The 17,774-nt window shown below is 53.8% G+C and overlaps 1 protein-coding gene and 1 long non-coding RNA gene across 2 annotated transcripts in view; one reads left to right on the top strand and one right to left on the bottom strand.

The window, feature by feature from the left end:
- Positions 1-17,774, bottom strand: part of KCNA6 (potassium voltage-gated channel subfamily A member 6) — a 33,663-nt gene that overhangs the window by 9,920 nt on the left and 5,969 nt on the right. The window lies entirely within an intron of this gene.
- The window catches only part of LOC138843863 (uncharacterized), a 34,851-nt gene continuing 21,325 nt past the window's right edge, over positions 4,249-17,774 (top strand). The window contains exons 1-2 of the long non-coding RNA XR_011378986.1: positions 4,249-4,536; positions 11,964-12,035. This is a non-coding gene — a long non-coding RNA (uncharacterized lncRNA). The remainder of the gene's footprint in view (positions 4,537-11,963; positions 12,036-17,774) is intronic.

A 17,774-nucleotide genomic window follows, 5' to 3' on the forward strand; every position in this document is an offset into this window, starting at 1 on the left:
AAATAAATAAAATTCGTTTTTTTAAATTAACTCACTTTTTAAAAAGTTGAAACCCACACATAATTTTTTATAATACTCATCTTCCATGCAGACTTGGTAACCAGAGCCCGTGTACTTATAAACATAGGAATAAAATGGTTTGCACACACCTACCCATGAGCTGCTCTTCCGTGTACAACTCATTTTGTGTTTCCTATTTCTCACAGTGGTCCAATATCCCTCTCAAGAAAAGGGGGTACAGACAGGCTATACTCTCTGTGCAAAGTCAGGTAGCAAGTCAACAGCAAAGAGCTCAAGCAAGCTTCTCAGACCTTCCCAGAGCCTGGGGACCCTGGGCCGTCACAGCACACTGCACGTAGGCTGCCCTGGAAAAGCCATCCCCGGTCAAAGAAGGACCCTCGCCTCGCCAACCTTCACCACCCAGTGTGTGGAAGACAAGGCCCCGCCGATGCCAACGACAGGGAGCCAGGCTGGAGCGCTGCACTGCACCCTGGCAGACAATGCCCCGGCTTTTGTTTCTGAGTAAACCTGTTGGTCCAATCCCTCCACCTGACCACTTCCTGGCAGCCCTGATAGTATGGAGAATGCTCAACAAAAGAGCTGTTCCCTGCCGCCCCCTCCAGGCCACCAGAGGAACTGTTTCTCAGGCTCCCGGAGAGAGCCAAGGGGAGGCCTAGGTCCCTGAGGTCATCAGACGACGATAACCAACCCCACCCTGTGAATGCCTATTTTCCACCGTGGAGAAATCCTGGAGACGTCCTCCCAGCCTGGCGTGGCAGCCCCTCAACGCAAAGGGCCTTTCCAACCCAGCTCTCGACTGCAGAGGCCACGCTGGACCCGCTGCCCAGAGCTCCCAGCAGAGGCTCAGCAAGTGCCTGCAGCCTCCTCCACCTGGATCCTAGAGGAGCTTCCCGGAGGGGGGGGGGGGGGGCTGCAGGGGTGATCCGCGCATGCGTCAGGCCTGCAGGGTTTCCAAAAATGATAGTCAAACTGGTGAGTCAGGCGGGGCTAGGGCACTTGCTGCAAAGGTTACACAAGACGCCACACGGGACACCCACATCCTGAACCACGTGCCTGCGACTGAGTCCCAGCGCCACTCTGATGCCAGCTTCCTGCAAACGTGCACCCTGGGAAGCTGCAGGAGACGGCCCAAGTGCTTGAGTCACTGCCACCCACGTGGGAGACCTGGACTGAGTTTCAGGTTCCTGGCCTTGGCCTTGGCTAGCCCTGTTGTTGCAGACATTTAGTGAGCAAACCAGAGGATGGGAGACCTTAGTCTCTCTTCCTACACTTCCTCTCCTCTTCTCTTCTCTCTCTCTCTCTCTCTCTCTCTCTGCCTTCAAGGAAATAAAAATAAAACAATAATTTTTTAAAAAATCTTAGGCTGTTCCCTTACAATGTTTATTTATTAGAGAGAGAGCAGGCACGAGTTTCCACCCCCCAGTTCACTCCTCAAATGCCTGCAACAGCCAGGACTGGCCCTGGCCAAAGCTAGGAGCCAGAACTCCATAAACATCTCCCACATGGGTACCATGAACCCAAACATTTGAGCCATCACCTACTGCCGCCGAGGGTGCACGTTAGCAGGGAGCTGAGGTCAAGAGCCAGAGCCAGGTATAAAACCAGGCACTCCGATGTGGGATCCTAACGGGTATCTTAACTCTAAGCCAAACGCCCATCCTTAGACTGCATTTCATTTTCACATGCCAGAGATTGCAAGCATTGTCCATGATAAAATATTCCTCCCAACAGAGTGAGCTGCCCCTACCACCTCTGGCTCTGCCTGCTACTGCCCCTACCAGCCCCTACCCCTGGTCTCCATTCCACCCTTGCCTGCATTCCAAGCATGGCATCAGCCCCAAATGCCTCCGACCCAAAACCCTCACCTCCAGGAAGACTCTACCTCGCAGCAGCTCCACGGCCATTCATGATTTGAGCCCAGCTTGTTTTTCCAGCCTCCCCTTTCTCCAAGTTCCTCAAACACACCATCCCCCCATGCTTTTCCTCAAGCCAATCCTTTGATTAAGAATTTTCTTTCCAACCTTGAACATTCCAAGTCATCTCCCAAGGCCCAGCTGATACATCCACTTCACTCGGAAGCCTCCCCCGACCCTGCCAGCCCCCACGGAAGAATTCATTGCAGAGTGCACGCTTTGCACCTCTACTACTTGCACCTGCTCTGCTTGCACTGCCAGTATCCCCACTTACGGCCCTCAATCAGGACCCGGTAGCAATAAGGGGAGAACATAGGACAGGACCTGGGCAGGTGTTAGTGTAGCTGTTAAGGTACTGCTTGGGACACCTGCACCCACCACCAGAGTCCCTGGGTTCATGTCCTCCCTCTGCTTACATTTCTAGCTCCTGGCTAATGCGCACCCTGGGAAGCAGCAGGCAATGCCTCAAGTATTAGCATCCCTGACAACTACATGAGAGACAGATTGAGATCTGGGCTCCTGGCTTCAGGCTGGCCCCGCATGGCTGTTGTGTGTGTTTGCAAAATAAATCACCAGGTCTCTCTCTCTCTCTCTCTCTCTCTCTCTCTCTCTGCCTTCAAGTAAATAAAATAAAATAAATAAGATATTTTAAGGGAGTAACAAAATAATAGAAAGAAGAAAAGGAAAGGAGGGAGGAAGCCAAGCAAGGAGGGCAGGAAAATTTATTTTGGTACAAAAAAATTTTGAAATATGTATAGTTGTTTTGGTAATACACATTTCCCATGAAAGTTTGGGAAACCTTGGGTAGGAGATTAAAAAAAAAGTTCTTCTTTGTTTCATGTCTCTTTAAGTGCCACTGTTAGATGCAGCCAAGAGGTCTCTGACACAATACTGCTGAGGAATGAAAAAGATGAAGCCAGCCCTAAATAATTCCAAACGTGAAAGCTTTAGATCATTCCAGAAGCTTACCAGCTTCACAGCCGGAGCTCAGGGAAGGAGAAGCTCTGGTTTTCTTTGAGCAGAAAGCCTTTCTCTTACTGAGCAGTAATTCTGGGAGAACTACACCTCTTTTTTTATCATTATTTTTTCACTTATTTCAGAAGTGGAGAGACAGAAAAAGCTCTCATCCACTGGTTCATTCCACAAATGCCCTCAACAGCCAGGACTGAAGCCAGGAGTCAGGAACTCCACCTGGGTCTCCCACAGGAGTGACAGGGAGCAAACCACTCGAGCCACCGCTGCCTCCCAGGGTCTGCATTAGCAGGAAGCTGCAAGCAGGAGCCAGAGCCGGGGGCTGAACCCTGGGACTCCAATATGGGCTGCAGGCACCTCAACTGCCAGGCTGAACGCCTGCTGTCCTGCTCAGCCCACCTTGTCCTGATGGGAACCCTCCACGGTGTGCGAGAACGAGCCCATTTCACAGCTGCGGAGCACAAGGCCCAAGTTCCATAGGAGATGATGTGCAGAGACATTGTGTCTTAGCCACAGGAGTACGTGAGTTGACATGCTGGACTCTGATCCCCAGCTGTCATCACAGCCTGTGGCCTTGGGCCACTCCAGTGATCTCCAGGACCTCAGAGTCCTTGCAGCTCCCACACTGGGAGGTCTTCCACCGAGTCCAGCCCTGTTGAACTGGGACCTTTCGTCCCAGCTAACGGTATCTAGGAAAGAAGCTCAGACTGGCCCAGGTGGGGATGAGCCAGCTAACGCTGGGGTTCTGGGTGAGGGGCAGGGAAGGGGTTGCTGTGCACACGCCTGGACCCTCTGATGCCTGTCTGCTGACGCTGGACCCTGTCCTGGGCCGCGTGCAACTCAAGGACCCCATTGGGTATCTGCTATAGGAGGGAGGGGGAGAGAGGAGTTTGCCAGCCACATCCTCTTCTCCTCCTCTCCCCTCCATAGAAACCCTCCCCTCGCCCCACCCCCCGCAGAAAAGCTGATCTGCTATCTGGATGAGGGGCAGACTGGGGCCTGACCCTGCCAGCAGCGGCCCCGTAGGATACAGGAGTGCGCCTTTCCCTGGAGCCAGCGCTGGCAATCAGAAGTCCCCCAGGACGGTGACTGCCCCTCCCCACTAAGTCAACAGCAAGCCACGGTGTGCAGGCCTCAGGACAGGGCGAGGATGACACGGCTGCAGGAGACTCAGTTACCGGCTACCGGCTACGGAACAGGAGGTCAAGGGGACAGGGAGACTCAGCATTGGCTACTGTCCCCAGGTGCAGCTCTGCTGCCTGCATTGCCTGGCACAGCCAAAACCCCGCCTCCTCTGCCCTCCTGCCCCTCCCCCTGAGCATCCCTGGGGTAGAGGCTGAAAGATCAGACACAGAGAGGCTGCAGTCGTGGGAGCCTCTTCAGCATGCAGCCGGTGCAAGGGAAAGGGATTGGACAAGGGCAAGAGGAGGAAAGAGAAACCAAAGGCCCGTTTTGAATGGGAAGCGATTGCTGAGCCCCTCACGGGTCGCGGGAAGGACGGCTGCAGTGGCTGGGGTCGGACTGCAGATCCCTGGCCGGCCCCAACAGGCCCCCTGGGCAGGGGGCCCCAGTGGGATGTACCACTGCAGGGGCCCCAGCCCCACAGGGTGGCCTTGCAAGAAGCACTCAGGTGGGCTCTGGGGCTATTCTGGGAAGGGAGTGGGAGGAGGCAGTGAGCACAGGGGTGAGGGAAGCACTGGGGGTGGGGTGTGTGAGAATCCTCGGCAGGTTGACAATTGGGGGGAGGGGTCTGTGGCTGGGGGAGCTGCAGTTTGGGTGGGACTGTCCTGGTTCCTTGCGACCACTGTGCTCTCTGCAGAGAGACAGCAGCGAAGGGGCTGGGGCTGCGGACTGCGGGTCAGCATGTCAGGGTTCTGGGACCACGGGGGGTGAGGTGGATGGCCCAGGCCCTAGGGATTTGTGTCCCTCGGTGCCACCCCGTGTATAATGGGCTGGGAGACTGCAACTGCATGTTTCACCCGGAGCGCTTGAAGGAGCCACGGTGGCAGGAGAAGGGCATGGGTGGGCATGAGATGACAGAGCCCCCTGCACATCGGCGCCAGGAGAGGCACCAGGTGCAGGCCAAGTGTTTCCTTCTGGGTGGTGGGGAGGGAGACTGCCCGTTCCCAGGCTGCCTGAGGACTGGAGAACAGCTGCTGCCAGTCACGGGAGAAGCTGGGCCACCCCGGGCCACCCAGTCAACCTCTCTGAGCCATGAGCAATCCTAGGAGAGCCTCTGTGCTAATGTGCATGGCTGGCTGGGAGGCTCAGTGGTGACGGAGGACCGGAAAACGTGAAAGGTGATTACATGGAGAGGTGTCCCGTTGCTGCTCGCATACACCTGCTGGGGGTACCCCAGACTCTCCTGAGTGGCCCAGGGTCCCCCTGCCAGCTCCACGATTCCAGTTACCACTGGCAGACCCCAAAGAGGCAGCAAGTGGTTCTTCAAGAAGTGAACTTAGACGGCTCTGCCCCCGAGCTCCCCCAAACTCACTGAAGGTAGTGCTCACCGTGCAGGCTTCTCCCAGATCTAGTGAGTCAGAATGCCAAGGAGGCCTGGCAGCCTCTGTGTTTGGCCACCAGAGCAGCCCGGGCCCCGGCATCCAGTGAAGATGCCACTGAGATCCCCTGTCTTGCTGGACCCACAGTGGGATCCAGCCAAGCTTCTGCACAGCCACGCAGATGGGCTCAGGGACGGGACACTGTCTCCGCAGGCGCGAGCTTCAGGGATGGACCTAGGCTAGCCGGCCAAATCCGGTCCCTTTCCTGCTCCACCAGGCTCATTATGAAACAACCAACTTGCCAGCCGAAGAGCCTGGGATGAGATAACAAGGAAGCCATGATAAAGTAGCTAGAACGCAACACGAGTGACCCTCAGCGGTTTCTGGTTTTCTCAATAGGTTGTCAGACCTCTGTGCTTCAACACTCTGCTGACTCTGCTCCATTCATAAGGTTGTAAGGGCGCATACACACACACACACACACACACACACACACCAGACCCCAGCCACACCCAACACCTACGAGAACCTGTAGGGTTAAAGGAGCCAGGGAACCAGTATCAGGAAACTTGAGCTGCACTTAGGAGCCTTGCTGGGGGAGAGTGGAGGAATGCAAATTACATGAAAAGCAAAGGTGCTCTAGGGGTCACCGGGCTGCGCTCCTGCATCTCACCAGGGTGACACTGGCACCATCCGGAGGAGCCCCAAGTGCCTGGGTTGGAACCCCACTGCCCTCCTTCCTGGCCCCGTGACTCTGGCTGAGCCCCCCTTGCACTAGGGAGAAGAAGCGCAAGACCACAGGGAGGGGCTGGGGGGTGGGTTGGTCCACTCGAGCTCCTAGAAACACGCCTGGTGCGTGGCTGGGTGAGCCTGTGCTGCTTTCAGTTAGTGTGGTTTCTGACTGCTCCCTGCAGGTGAGGAAGCTGAGGCCTTAAAAAGGACTTGCTCACTCTGCCCACACTGCTCGGCTCCTGCAGGGACAGAACCCAGGAAAGGGTGCTAAAGCCGAGAGAGTACCCACGCTGCAGACGTTCGCGGTGGCACCGTTTGCAAGAACAGCAAGCTATGGGGCCAGGGTTCGGTGCAGCTATTGAGACACTGCTTGGGAACCCACATTTCATATCAGACTGCCTCGGTTGGAGTTCGAACTCTGCTCCTGATGATAACGTGCACCCTGGGAGGCAGCAGGGCAGGGCTCAATGGTTGGGCTCCTGTGTCCCTGGTGGGGGATCCACATGGAATTTCATGCTCCTGGCTTTGTACTGTCTCAGCCCCAGCTATCGCGGGCATCTGGGCAGTGAACCAGCAGATGATATCTCTCTCTCTCTCTCTCTATCTTTCAAATTAATTAATTGATTATTTTAAAAAAACAGAAGCAATCTAAATACCCAACAATCAGATGTACATTACCAAAATAACAATGTATCTATAGGATAGCTATGTAATGCATGAGAAAACCAGAGGTATAAAATGTTTAAAATTAAACACTTTATGATTTCTGTAGAGACATGAATAGAGACACAGAGTCAGTCTGGAAGGAAAGATAACAAAACGTAAACACTGAAGGTCTCTGGCTGTGGGGTCCTGGGGAGTTTTCTCTCCTTCCTCATTCTTTAGAGGATGGTACTAATCTCCCAGAACACGTAGATGCTACCTCCAGAGCCAGCATGGTGAAGAGCTCCCAGGGCCTCTCTCTGCGGGCTCCTGATGCTACTCAGGCTGCACGGGCAGGAGGAGGAGGCGGAGGCCAAAAGGGCCAGGACCAGGAGTCCACGTGGAAAACCAGCAGCACCTGGGGCAGGTGTGCGAGCCGGAGCCCGGGCTCAGAAGCTCCTCAGGGCAGAGCAAGATGCTCTTCCAGGATCTTTCCATCCCAGTGCTGCCGTGGGCACAGCAGAGCCGCCCCAGCACCCAGTCCAGTGCCTGCCCAGGAGTGCCTCTCTGCTGGCTTCTAGAATCAGGAAGCTCCCACTGCAGAGTGTGTAGCTGCAGCCAGAGAGCTGCACCAGCAATTCTTCCCCCGTGCTTTCCATGGAGCCCGAGACCCCGCCCATGCTTTCCACGGAGCCCGAGACCCCTGAGACGCCCGGCCAGCAGCCCTGCCGCTCTGCCCCTGCCTCTTCTCATGTGCAAGTGCCCGTCCCTGCCCCCACAGTTCCCAGCCACAACGCCAAGGTGCATGCCGTGGCCCAAACCAGGGATGCTTATTTTGCAACATGAAAATAAAGAGAGGATTTGAGATCGCTTAATAACCAAGATAGACCACAACTAAAAAAAAAAAAAAATAGAAAGAAGGAAGGGAGGGAGGGAGGCTGGAGAAAATCAGAGGGGAGGAATTCATGGTCGTTTACCCTGGATTAAAAATCAGTGCCTCTCTTTCAAAATTTTGCTATCATCTGCTCGGTGTCTTTTTAAATGTCATGTTCTGATCTTTGTAAAATTAGAGGCTGCAGTAGGTGAGCTCTGGGGTGCAATGATAATATGAGCCCCCACACACGCAGCTGTCTCTTTCAAAGGTCCCAGTGGGGTGGGGGCAGCAGCCAAGCCACAAAGTTGAAGCCAGGTGCCATCAGATGGGGCCCTCAGGCATCCGTAGACTCTTCAAGAAGAAACTCGGTGGCAGGGTGCAGCCATCTCATTTCACCCCTGCACACCCGGCCAGGGAATTGCACAGGTGAGTGGCAGGCCCAGAACTGAACACCAGTCCCGCCCGCTGGTCCCGAGTCTTAGTGGATTGGAAGATGAGAGCAGCAGTCAGAGAGCAGCAACTCTTCCTCGTGGCTCAGGGTGTCCTGAAAAGGAACAGGCTCACGCGACAACAGCTCCTGCTGAGCACGGGAGCAAAACCCCTGGGAGAAAGGACTGCCTCCTGGGCCAGCTGGCAGAGGGGTAGACAACACGCCGGCCAGCGAGAGGCAGCAAGTCGAAGGGAAGGCCCCTCCACATCATGGAGAAAATCCAGCAGAGGGGCGGGCTTCATGGCACAGCGGGTTAAGCCACTGCCTAGGACGCCACCTACATCCCTTAATGGGTGCCTGCTTGTATCCCGGCTGCTCCACTTCTGATCCAGCTCCCTGCTAATGGCCTGGGAAAAGCAGCAGAGGATGGCCGAAGTACTTGGGCCCCCACCACCTATGTGGGAGACCCAAATGGAGTTCCTGGCTCCTGGCTTCTGCCTGGCCCAGCCCTGGCTCTTGCAGCCATTTGGGGAGTGAACAAGCAAATAGAAGATCTCTGTATGTCTCTCTCTCCTTGACGTTCTGCCTTTCAAACAAATATTGAAAGAAAAAAAGAAGAAGAAGAAAAGAACAGAGGCCTCATTGGTTCAGATCCATTGCAAGGAGCTCCAAGTATCTTTGAGTTCATCCAAGTGTGTTCCTCGTGGGGTGTAGACAGAAGCTACTGGAAAAGGTGGGGGCAATTTGACAGACTCTGTGTTAAAGAAGTGAGATGCGCGGATTTGCTGCAGGGCTTCTCAGAGCCTTGGATGGCGCGTTCACATGCACGCAGTGATTCTATAACCTGGTGCCCGGGCAGTCTTTCCCCAGGGATGCGGTACCGGATGAGTGCCGTGCGGGTCACACTGGAGAGACCGCTAAGTGCTACTCTAGGTAACTGGTCAACTGCTTGCCATTTCAGGAGAAGACTAAGCAGGAAGGAGGAGACGGGTAACTGAGCTATGAGGACAAGCGTTCTGGCCACAGGATGGTGACGCTCAAACCCTGCTATGGATTTTCTTTCTCTGGGGATTCCTCAGAACCTTTCTCATGCAAGCAGAGTCACGGATTCTGTGACTTTCAGAAGTCTCTTCCTGCTCGATTATTCTGTATTCATTTTGCCACCTTCTCTCTTAGTCTGTCATTAAGAGAATTCTGCCGCCTTCCTTGCAAACTGAATACACGCACGGAATGCGGAGCACACAGCAGAGGCATTTTCTGTAAGGGAGCCACCGCTTCAGCTGACCTGCACAAGCGTCGTCATGCCGAAGAGGACGACGTAGCAGGCCCGGGGTGAGCCCGCTCAGCTCTGCGGGAAGGGCTCAGGCCGTGTCTCTGGGTCTCCCACTGCTCACGCGTTCCTCAGGGCCAACCCAGAAGTCGGGCAAGCAAAGACTCTAGCCACTTGACCTTTCCGTGCCGCGTTACACAACCCCCGGCTCATCCCCCAATATGCTGGACGTTCTCACTGCTCCCGGGGATTCGGAAAGCGTAGGTCACCGCCTCGCTTGGGTTCTTTCTTTAGGAATTTGCCGCCGGAATCCTTGGATATTCTCTTTTGCTGTTTTGTATTTTAGCATAGAAGCATTTTTCACTCTGCAGAGATATTAAGCCTTTTTCCATGAGTCACCCCTGTAACAACCAATTTTCTGATGACTGAAGAGCTGAACTGGGGTCACTGTTAGGTCAGAAAAGCCACACTGGCCAAGTGAGGAAAGCTGTTACGTGTGTGTGTGTGTGTTATGTGCATATTTCCCAAAAGACAAATGTACCAGTTTTGTGTGGCATTAATGGTTTCTAAAGGTTGGATAATGTTCGGAGACCTTGCTGACGTCACAGTACTCCACTGAAGTAGGCCAAGAAGAAAAAGACCACAAAAATGACTAATTTTTATTGTATGCTTGCTACATGCAAAGTCTTGGCAAGGGTCGTCATCTCTGTTAATGTCACCAGCCACTGTGAGGGCATCTCTATGAATGGCTCAATTTTACAGAGATAGCGAAGGCTCCAAGAGGTGCCTAACTCCCAACAGCCAGCAGGTGGCAGCACTGAGTACTGACTTCCCGGTGGGCCGGCTCAACTCCTTCCATGGCTCACTCAGACCAAGGGCTCACAACTTCCACCCTTGCTTCTCCTGTCCTGGCTCACCTGGCACTGCCACGGGTATGGGAAATGCAATGCGGTGCAAGTGCAAATGCATCACCAGGAGAATCTAAATGCAGTAAGAAAAGCAGAGCTTATAATGCAAGTTCCTGCTTTTGAACACACATTTTGAAAAATGTTTCCTGGTTCCTCCAGTGAAAAGAAAGGCTCTGTCTCTCAAATGTGGTCAGCAACCCTTATCATTCCTTTTCTTTTCATTGGAAGAAGGAATTGTGATTGTATAGAACATGCTACAAATTAGTTCAAGTTCATTTTTCTACTAACTACATACTCATAAGCTTAGCAACATTGCATGATTTTTTTAAATGTAAGAGCCTGTATCTATTTTAAAAATATCCCAGATAGGAAATGATTCTGGCATATATAGCATACAACAGTGACAGAGGCAGGCAGTAGGCACAGTGATTCAGATACTGCTTGGGATGCGTGCATTTCATATCAGAGTGCCTGGGTTCGAGTCCTACCTCCACTCCCAATTCCCATTTCTTACTAACGTGCACCCCAGGAGGTAGCAGGTGATGGTTCAAGTGATTGGGTCCCTGTCACCCACAAAAGAGACCAAGATTGAGTTCCTGACTCCTGGCTTCAATTGGTCAGACCTCAGCTATTACAGGCATTTGGGGAGGGAACCAACAGATGGAAGATTGCTGTTTCTTTGTCTGTCTCTGTCTCTCTGCTTTTCAAATAAAACAAACAAAAAGTTATAAAATAAAATAACAAGGGCCCGGCATTGTGGCCCAGCAGATTAAGCAGCTGCCTTCAATGCCAGAACCCTTATGAGCACTGGTTCGAGTCCCAGCTGCTCCACTTCCATCCAGCTCCCCACTAATGTGTCTGGGAGGGCAGTGGAGGAGGCCCGAGTGCTTGGGTCCCTGCCACCCATGTGCGAAAGCCAGATGGAGTTCCAAGCTCCTGGCTTCAGCCTAGCCCAGCCCTGGCCACTGTGGCCATTTGGGGACTGAATCAGGGTATGGAAGATCTCCCTCTTTCTCTCTCCCTCTCTCTCTCTGAAACTCTGCCTTTCAAATAAACAAATAAATCTTATAATTTTTTTAAAAGATTTAAGAAAAACCAGAGCTCGGCGGTGCCAAGCTCCAGTGGCCAGCTGCTGGAAGGCAGCCCTGCGTGATTCTCAACGCCAGACGTGGAGTTTTTCAACAGAAGTCAAAACATCCAGACCTGAGGGTGAAATCTTCCCACAGTTCCTAATGCTGCCTCACATTTGGCCCACAAGCCAAACCGGGTCATTACAGAGCTTGCCTGAGAGGAGTAAGCCGCACACGTCTGGGTAGGCTCTCCATGCTGGCTGCGTGAAACCACCCATCAGGAGTTTGTGTATGCGGGAAAAACACACACTGGCAGGTGCGCTGGGGTGTGGCTGGCGTGGGCAGCCTGGACCCCCATGGGTGCACACATGCGTGTCTTCCTGGGTACACAGACACAGTCCCTCCCAGAGCACAGCCGCCAGTCTCCTGCAGGGAGCGCCAGCTGTTTTCCCCTTCAGGCCAGATCTCCTTTCTCTTTCCAGCTTCGCCACATGCCTCAAAGTGGCTAGGAAGCACCGATCTGATTTATGTCTCTGCTACCGTAGCTTCTGGAAACTTTGTTCTTGATCCGAGCCCTGTGACTTACAAAAGAGGTCTGTAACTCAACAGTCACCTCTGTTTCTCCACCAGGGCAACAGAGCGCGGGGAAGAGTCTAGCAGCTGGATTCCGCTCCCCAGGGCATCAGAAGTCGGCTCTTCTGGGTAAGACGCTAACCTCCTGCATGCCTGCCTTCCTCGGTAACACACAGAAGCCTCCAATAATCCCCTGCTTGCCTGGTTTCAAACCGTGACTGCTTCCTTCAGCCTCGTCTCTCATTTTAACAGAAAAAGCAAAGTCCTGAAAGGTTGGAGAGCCCTTTCATCCGTGAGATCAGAGGCCCAGGGATGGACTGCCAAAGCCAAAGCCTGAATGTGAACCTCTTGGCCCAGTGCTAAAATACCTCTGGTGCTCATGAGAGTAACTATCTGTATTAGGCAGCTTTCTTTTAAGATTTATTTTTTATTTACTTGAAAGACAGAGTTACAGAGAAGCGGAGAGAGGTAAAGAGAGAGAGTGCAATAGAGATCTTCCATCCACTGGTTCACTCCCCAAATGGCTACAACAGCTAGGGCTGAGCCAGGCCAAAGCCAGGTCTCCCACATGGGTACAGAGGTCCAGGCACTTGGGCTATCTCCCACTGCTCTCCCAAGTGCACTGGCAGGGAGCTGGATGAGAAGTGAAGCAGCCGGGACTTGAACCAGCATCCATATGGGATGCCGACATGGCATGTGGAAGCTTCACCTGCTACACTACAGCGCCAGCCCCACTGGGCAGCTGTCATCACTATAACCCAATGCCTGACACAGGATAACTTCAAGGAAAAGGGGCTTATTCAGCTTGCAGCTCTTGAAGTTCAAGTCTAAACAGTATAGTGCAGGCTTGGGTGGGAACTGCCGCTTTGGCTGCATCCCATCATTGCAGATAGCAACGGAGGGAGTGCGTCTGGGCGCCAGGGGCCACATCTTGAGTCAGGAGGCATTGCACCAATCCTCTGGGAGAACACCAAGGGGTGATGTGAGAACTACCCTGATCTCGGCTGCGGTGGTCCCAGTGACCTGGGGACTGCCCAGGGGACTGCTCAGGGGGCCCCCGTCTCCCAGGACCACCATCCTGGGGGTTCACGCTCCCAACACGTGGATGTCTTCAGGAGACATTCAAGCAGTACCCAAACCCTAGCATAATCCTGAAGATGCTTATCTGATTCCGGCTTCTTCCAGCTAGGCCTGCTGCCTCTGGACCCTGGAAAGTCACAGGATGAAAAGATGACATGAAAACTCAATTAATTCCATTTCCTGTGGGCAGCTCTTGCTAAAAAGCTTGGTTGGGTAGAAAATGAATAGCCATTCATCAAAAAAAAAAAAAAGTAACTGTTCAGATCTCATTTTCCAAGGAAAAATACCTTGGGTTTAGAGCCAGAAAATTTTGGGTCCCAGATTCAGTTCTGTCCCAAACTCGGGTCCATCATTTGGTATCAGTTTCCTGCTTGCTAATGAGAGGCACTGACTCTCGCCCCCAGCTCTCACATCTGTCCATCAATACCGGCCACAGCAGTGCTCTGGGTCAAGTGCGAATCCTCATTCTCATCTGGTTATAAATAAACTTGGGGGGGGGGGGATAAGACCACCTGTATATCCATCCTATTCTATCAGAACGCATGCAATCACAGCTCACCTATGACTTAAACACGTTCTCCTATGAAGGCGAACAGCCTTCTGGTAAAATAGCTAGCTAGCTGGCACCTACTTTTCATGGCACATTTCACTGAAGTCCTTGCTTGCGAGAGCAAAGCTGAAGCAGGCAGGGCCCCTGCCACCATTCGAGTGCGTGAGCAGTGGCATCCCCACTCTTGGGAAGGCGATCTTGAGCCATCGGTGTCACCTAGGGGCTCCTCTGCTGACTGGCAGGACAAGGAGCTGCACTTTTTAGACCCCACTGCCTGCTGAGGTCTCTAACTGGCAGCCTCATAACAAGCTGCCAGGTCAGTGGCCTTAGACTCCTCACTTCACAGTCGACAAACCGAAGCTTGCAGAGGCGAAATGACGCGATTCAGACCCAGGTGCTTGCTAACTGCACAGACGGGTGAGCCAAGCAGCTCTGAGCTCAGAAACAGCTGAGGGTGGGCTGGGAATTCTGGCTGGGCCGAGGCCCCCAAGGAGAGCTGGGGGAGTCACTGGGTAGTCAGCATGGAGGCAAATACGTGCCCCACGAGAAGGAGGAGCTGGCTTCTCCCCTCTCCAGGGTCTCCTGTTGCTCCCTCCGTAAAGGACGATAGGGAAGCTGGGCTATGGCAGCGGATGTTAAAGGGCCATGGGGGGCAGTAGGGTGGCTGGGGAACAGACTGGAGACTGAGGCTGAGGCCCAGAGGCAGGAATGCAGTGGGGCCAGAAAGGCAGAACTCTAGAGAGATTCTGTACATTTACTGGAGAGGTGCGCACAGATGAGATACGCAAGTATTACGTATATATGTATCTATCTCAAAAAGCTTATGGAAGATCAATTCAAAGATAAGGTTATTTTGGTGCAAAAAAATTAAGCACATGCATACAAGGGTTTTTCATGAAAAATGTGCATTACGAAAACCTATGTGGAGATTTTAAAGAATGTACCAAAATAAACTTACCTTTAAATACTGTTTCTCCACATATCTGCCACCGTGTGTGTGTGTGTGTGTGTGTGTGTCCATGTGCTGTCAGAGCACCGTGCGGGAACACACAGGCTGCCTGCAGCTTTCCCAGCAGAGGCACACGGGCATGGAGCTGAGAATTAACACATGCACTCAGGAGCCACGGCTCCAGTCCCTCCTGCTGCTCAGTACCCACCAGACCCTCACCGCATGCCTATAGCTCCGCCGGACAGAGGCCCCCACCCAGCTGTGTGTCCTCGCACTTGTCACAAGCCCTCTGAGCCTCCATTCTCTTATCTGCCAAAGAGGAAATCACTCATCCCAGACAATGGAACTCCCAGCTAGGCAACACTTTTACCTCTACTTTACCCGTGGAACACAGATGACAGCCCACCTCATCCTCAAAACAGCCCTTGAGCCTGGAGAAGGAAACTGAGGCACGGAGTTGTCCAGGGTCCTGGGCACAGCAGAGATTTGGCTGACAATCTGGGTCCAGCCGCCCGCTCTGAGCCACTGGGTCAAGGCGCCGCATGCGGAAGAGAACGCCCTTGGGTATTGAACGGGGCTCTTCTTGCTCTCGGCGGAGGACGCAAAGTCAGGCTCTCAGGCTGCGGGGCGCCCTGGACCTGGGGTCTGCGGGGCGCCCTGGGCCTGGGGTCTGCGGCCTGCTGTCCCGGAGAAGGCGGTGTGGGAGCGCACGGCGCCCGCCCGCGCCCCTTCCAGCGCGCCACTGCCTCGCTGAGCTCTCATTCAAGTGGCCGCGTGTGCCTCGGCTGCCAGGAGCGGGTTTGTCTGTCTCCTGGAGACAGCGGTTGTCAAGCCCCTCGAGCGCAGCTAGCACGTCAAAAATAGCAGCGCCGGCAGACCGCGCGGCTGCAATTTCCTCTAGAAATGTGGCCTCCCTTCTCTGTTGAGAGCCGGGGCCTGTCTGCGCTCCTTGCAGCACCCCCCACCCCGGGGCAGGGGCGCCTGCGCTCGGGCGTGCGTTCTAGGAGCAGGCGGGCAAGGAGCCTGCGATGGGGGCCAGGAAAGTCCTCGTGAACAAGAGTAACGCCGGGTGCGTGTATGATAGCTGCCATTCGCTCCAGCAGGGCTAAACCCCACCGAGGTCAGGGGCAGCCAAGATCAGAGCTGCGCCCTCGAGGCTGTACTGCAAGGCGCCTTCTGCTCTTTTCTTCCGGAAACCGGGCAGTCGAGATCCTGCTGGGATAACTGCCAACAGTGGGCCCTGGCAGGCTGCCACTCCCTTGTAGGTGCCGCGGGAAACATGGGCATGGGCACCAAGAAGGGACAAAGAGCAGGTGCAATACCCTTCCGAGTTTCAGGCAAAGGGATTGGAAAAACATGACAGCTTCCAGCCCACGGGGACCACAAGCCAGAAGGGGGAAGCGGCTCATCGGGCGACCCGGGCCCATCTGTCTTTATTCCCAGGGGGCTGTGTCTGGAAAGATTCCATCTCTGCCAAATCTCCAAGCTCCAGACCTGATTCTGCCACAAGGTATCTGTGCACGCTGAGGCAGCCTGAGACAGGAAATCCCTCTGCCCCCTCCCACAGACACACACACACTGAAAAAAAAAAAAAAAAAAAAAAAAAAAAAAAAAAAAAAAAAGGCTGTTTTCCTCTTCCAAGCAACCACAGCTCGCTGGAACTGGACCACGGGATCACATTCTCCTGCCTGTAGCAGCAGCGTGCAGTCAAATCCAATCGGCCAGCACAGCCATTCCATCATGAGGATAGCATTCCTGGGGACTCTGTGTAGTAGAGACCGGGACAGCCGAAACCCAGCCCGCAGCAAGCCTCCTCAGTGGACACAACGGCAGGCAGGAAGGTGTCACCTGACGCAGAGCCCCCAGGGGAGAGAGGGGACCCCTGGACGCCAGGCAAGTGAGAGCATGAGAGGGGCCAAGTCTGCCTGGCAAGAGACAGAAGAGCAAGGCCCACAAAGGCTGTCACCTCCCATTTCTTTGTTTTCCCAAAGCACCAAGGCTGCTATTGAGGGGAGGCTGGAAGGGGCGCAGGGAAAACAAAACCTCTGCTCCTGTGCCATTTCGTAAGGAATTCTGAGTTTACAGGTGCAGGCATCAGGGGGGCTTAGTGTTTGGGCAGAGGAGGAGAAGTGAGAATTTTTTTTTTCCAGCCAATTTTCAAGCCCCTTGGGCAAGCATCCTGCGCTGGCCCTGTATGATAAATATCGACCGCCATCCGTGTCATAGTCCATACATGCTGACCGTGCTCTGCAGTTCCCCAGCCATGACTCGGTCAGCTTCCGAGCAAGAGAAACATGTGAGTCTCACAATTGTAGATTGATGATCAGAATTAAATGAAAACACACACCCACGTCAGATCTGAGCACTGTACGTGAGCAGCAAGAAACCACTGCGTGCAAGCTCTCAGATAGTCAGCCTGGGCTGTGTGCAGAAATCTAACCTCGTGACGTACAAAGCCCAGCCGTGCTCCCGGCCCCGATGGGAAATCGCCAAGTTATTACACTCACAGTGCTTTGTTTTTCACAATTCAGTGGTTTTTTAGGTTAATACTTAGAGTGGTACCACTCTCACCCCAACTCAGCTTCAGAACACATCTGGGCACCTCCCAGAAGTTCTCCGGGGCCAGCTGACCCGCACAGGTTTCAGCCCCGTGGAACCCCTCGGGCCGACCTGGTGTCCTGACGCAGGCCAGGGCAGGGGGCGGGGGACCGGGGTGGGGGTGCCCTAAGCACGTTTCACCTCCAGCAAGGAGACGCCACAGGCCCTCTGGGGACCGGTGATGAATCCTGATCCACCGTGTCAAGAGCGCCTCCTGCACCTGACGGGGCTGGGACCTGTGTCCTTTCCTTTTGTTCTGCCTTCGTGCAGAAGACAGCCAGGGAATGAAGGGCAGGGCGAAGCTGAGTTAAGCCTTTCTTTAGGCTCCTGCCAGTTGTATGCCTTCCTTTAAGTCCTTCTATTTTACTGTTCCTTTGTCTCTAACCACTCTGCAAGCCTTTTAAAAGGTGGATGCATTTCCAAGGCTAGACGCACAGTATTTATTTGAAACTTATAGGTGCATATCCTCTCTCTCTCTTTCTCTCTCTCTCTCCCCCCCTTCTTTCTCTCTCTCTCCCCACCACACCCCTTTTATCCTTGCAGGCTCAGAAAAATTCAGGGAAACATTTTTCTAAACTCACAACAATCTCATCTTGCGAAAGGGACGGATCCCGAGACACTAGGGGAGGGGATGCTGCAGCTGCAGGTCACCCCTGAGCAAATGCCCTGGACCCCAGGCGTCCTGCAGTGC

This window comes from Oryctolagus cuniculus, chromosome 9 (assembly GCF_964237555.1).
Source record: "Oryctolagus cuniculus chromosome 9, mOryCun1.1, whole genome shotgun sequence".
NCBI lineage: Eukaryota > Metazoa > Chordata > Mammalia > Lagomorpha > Leporidae > Oryctolagus > Oryctolagus cuniculus.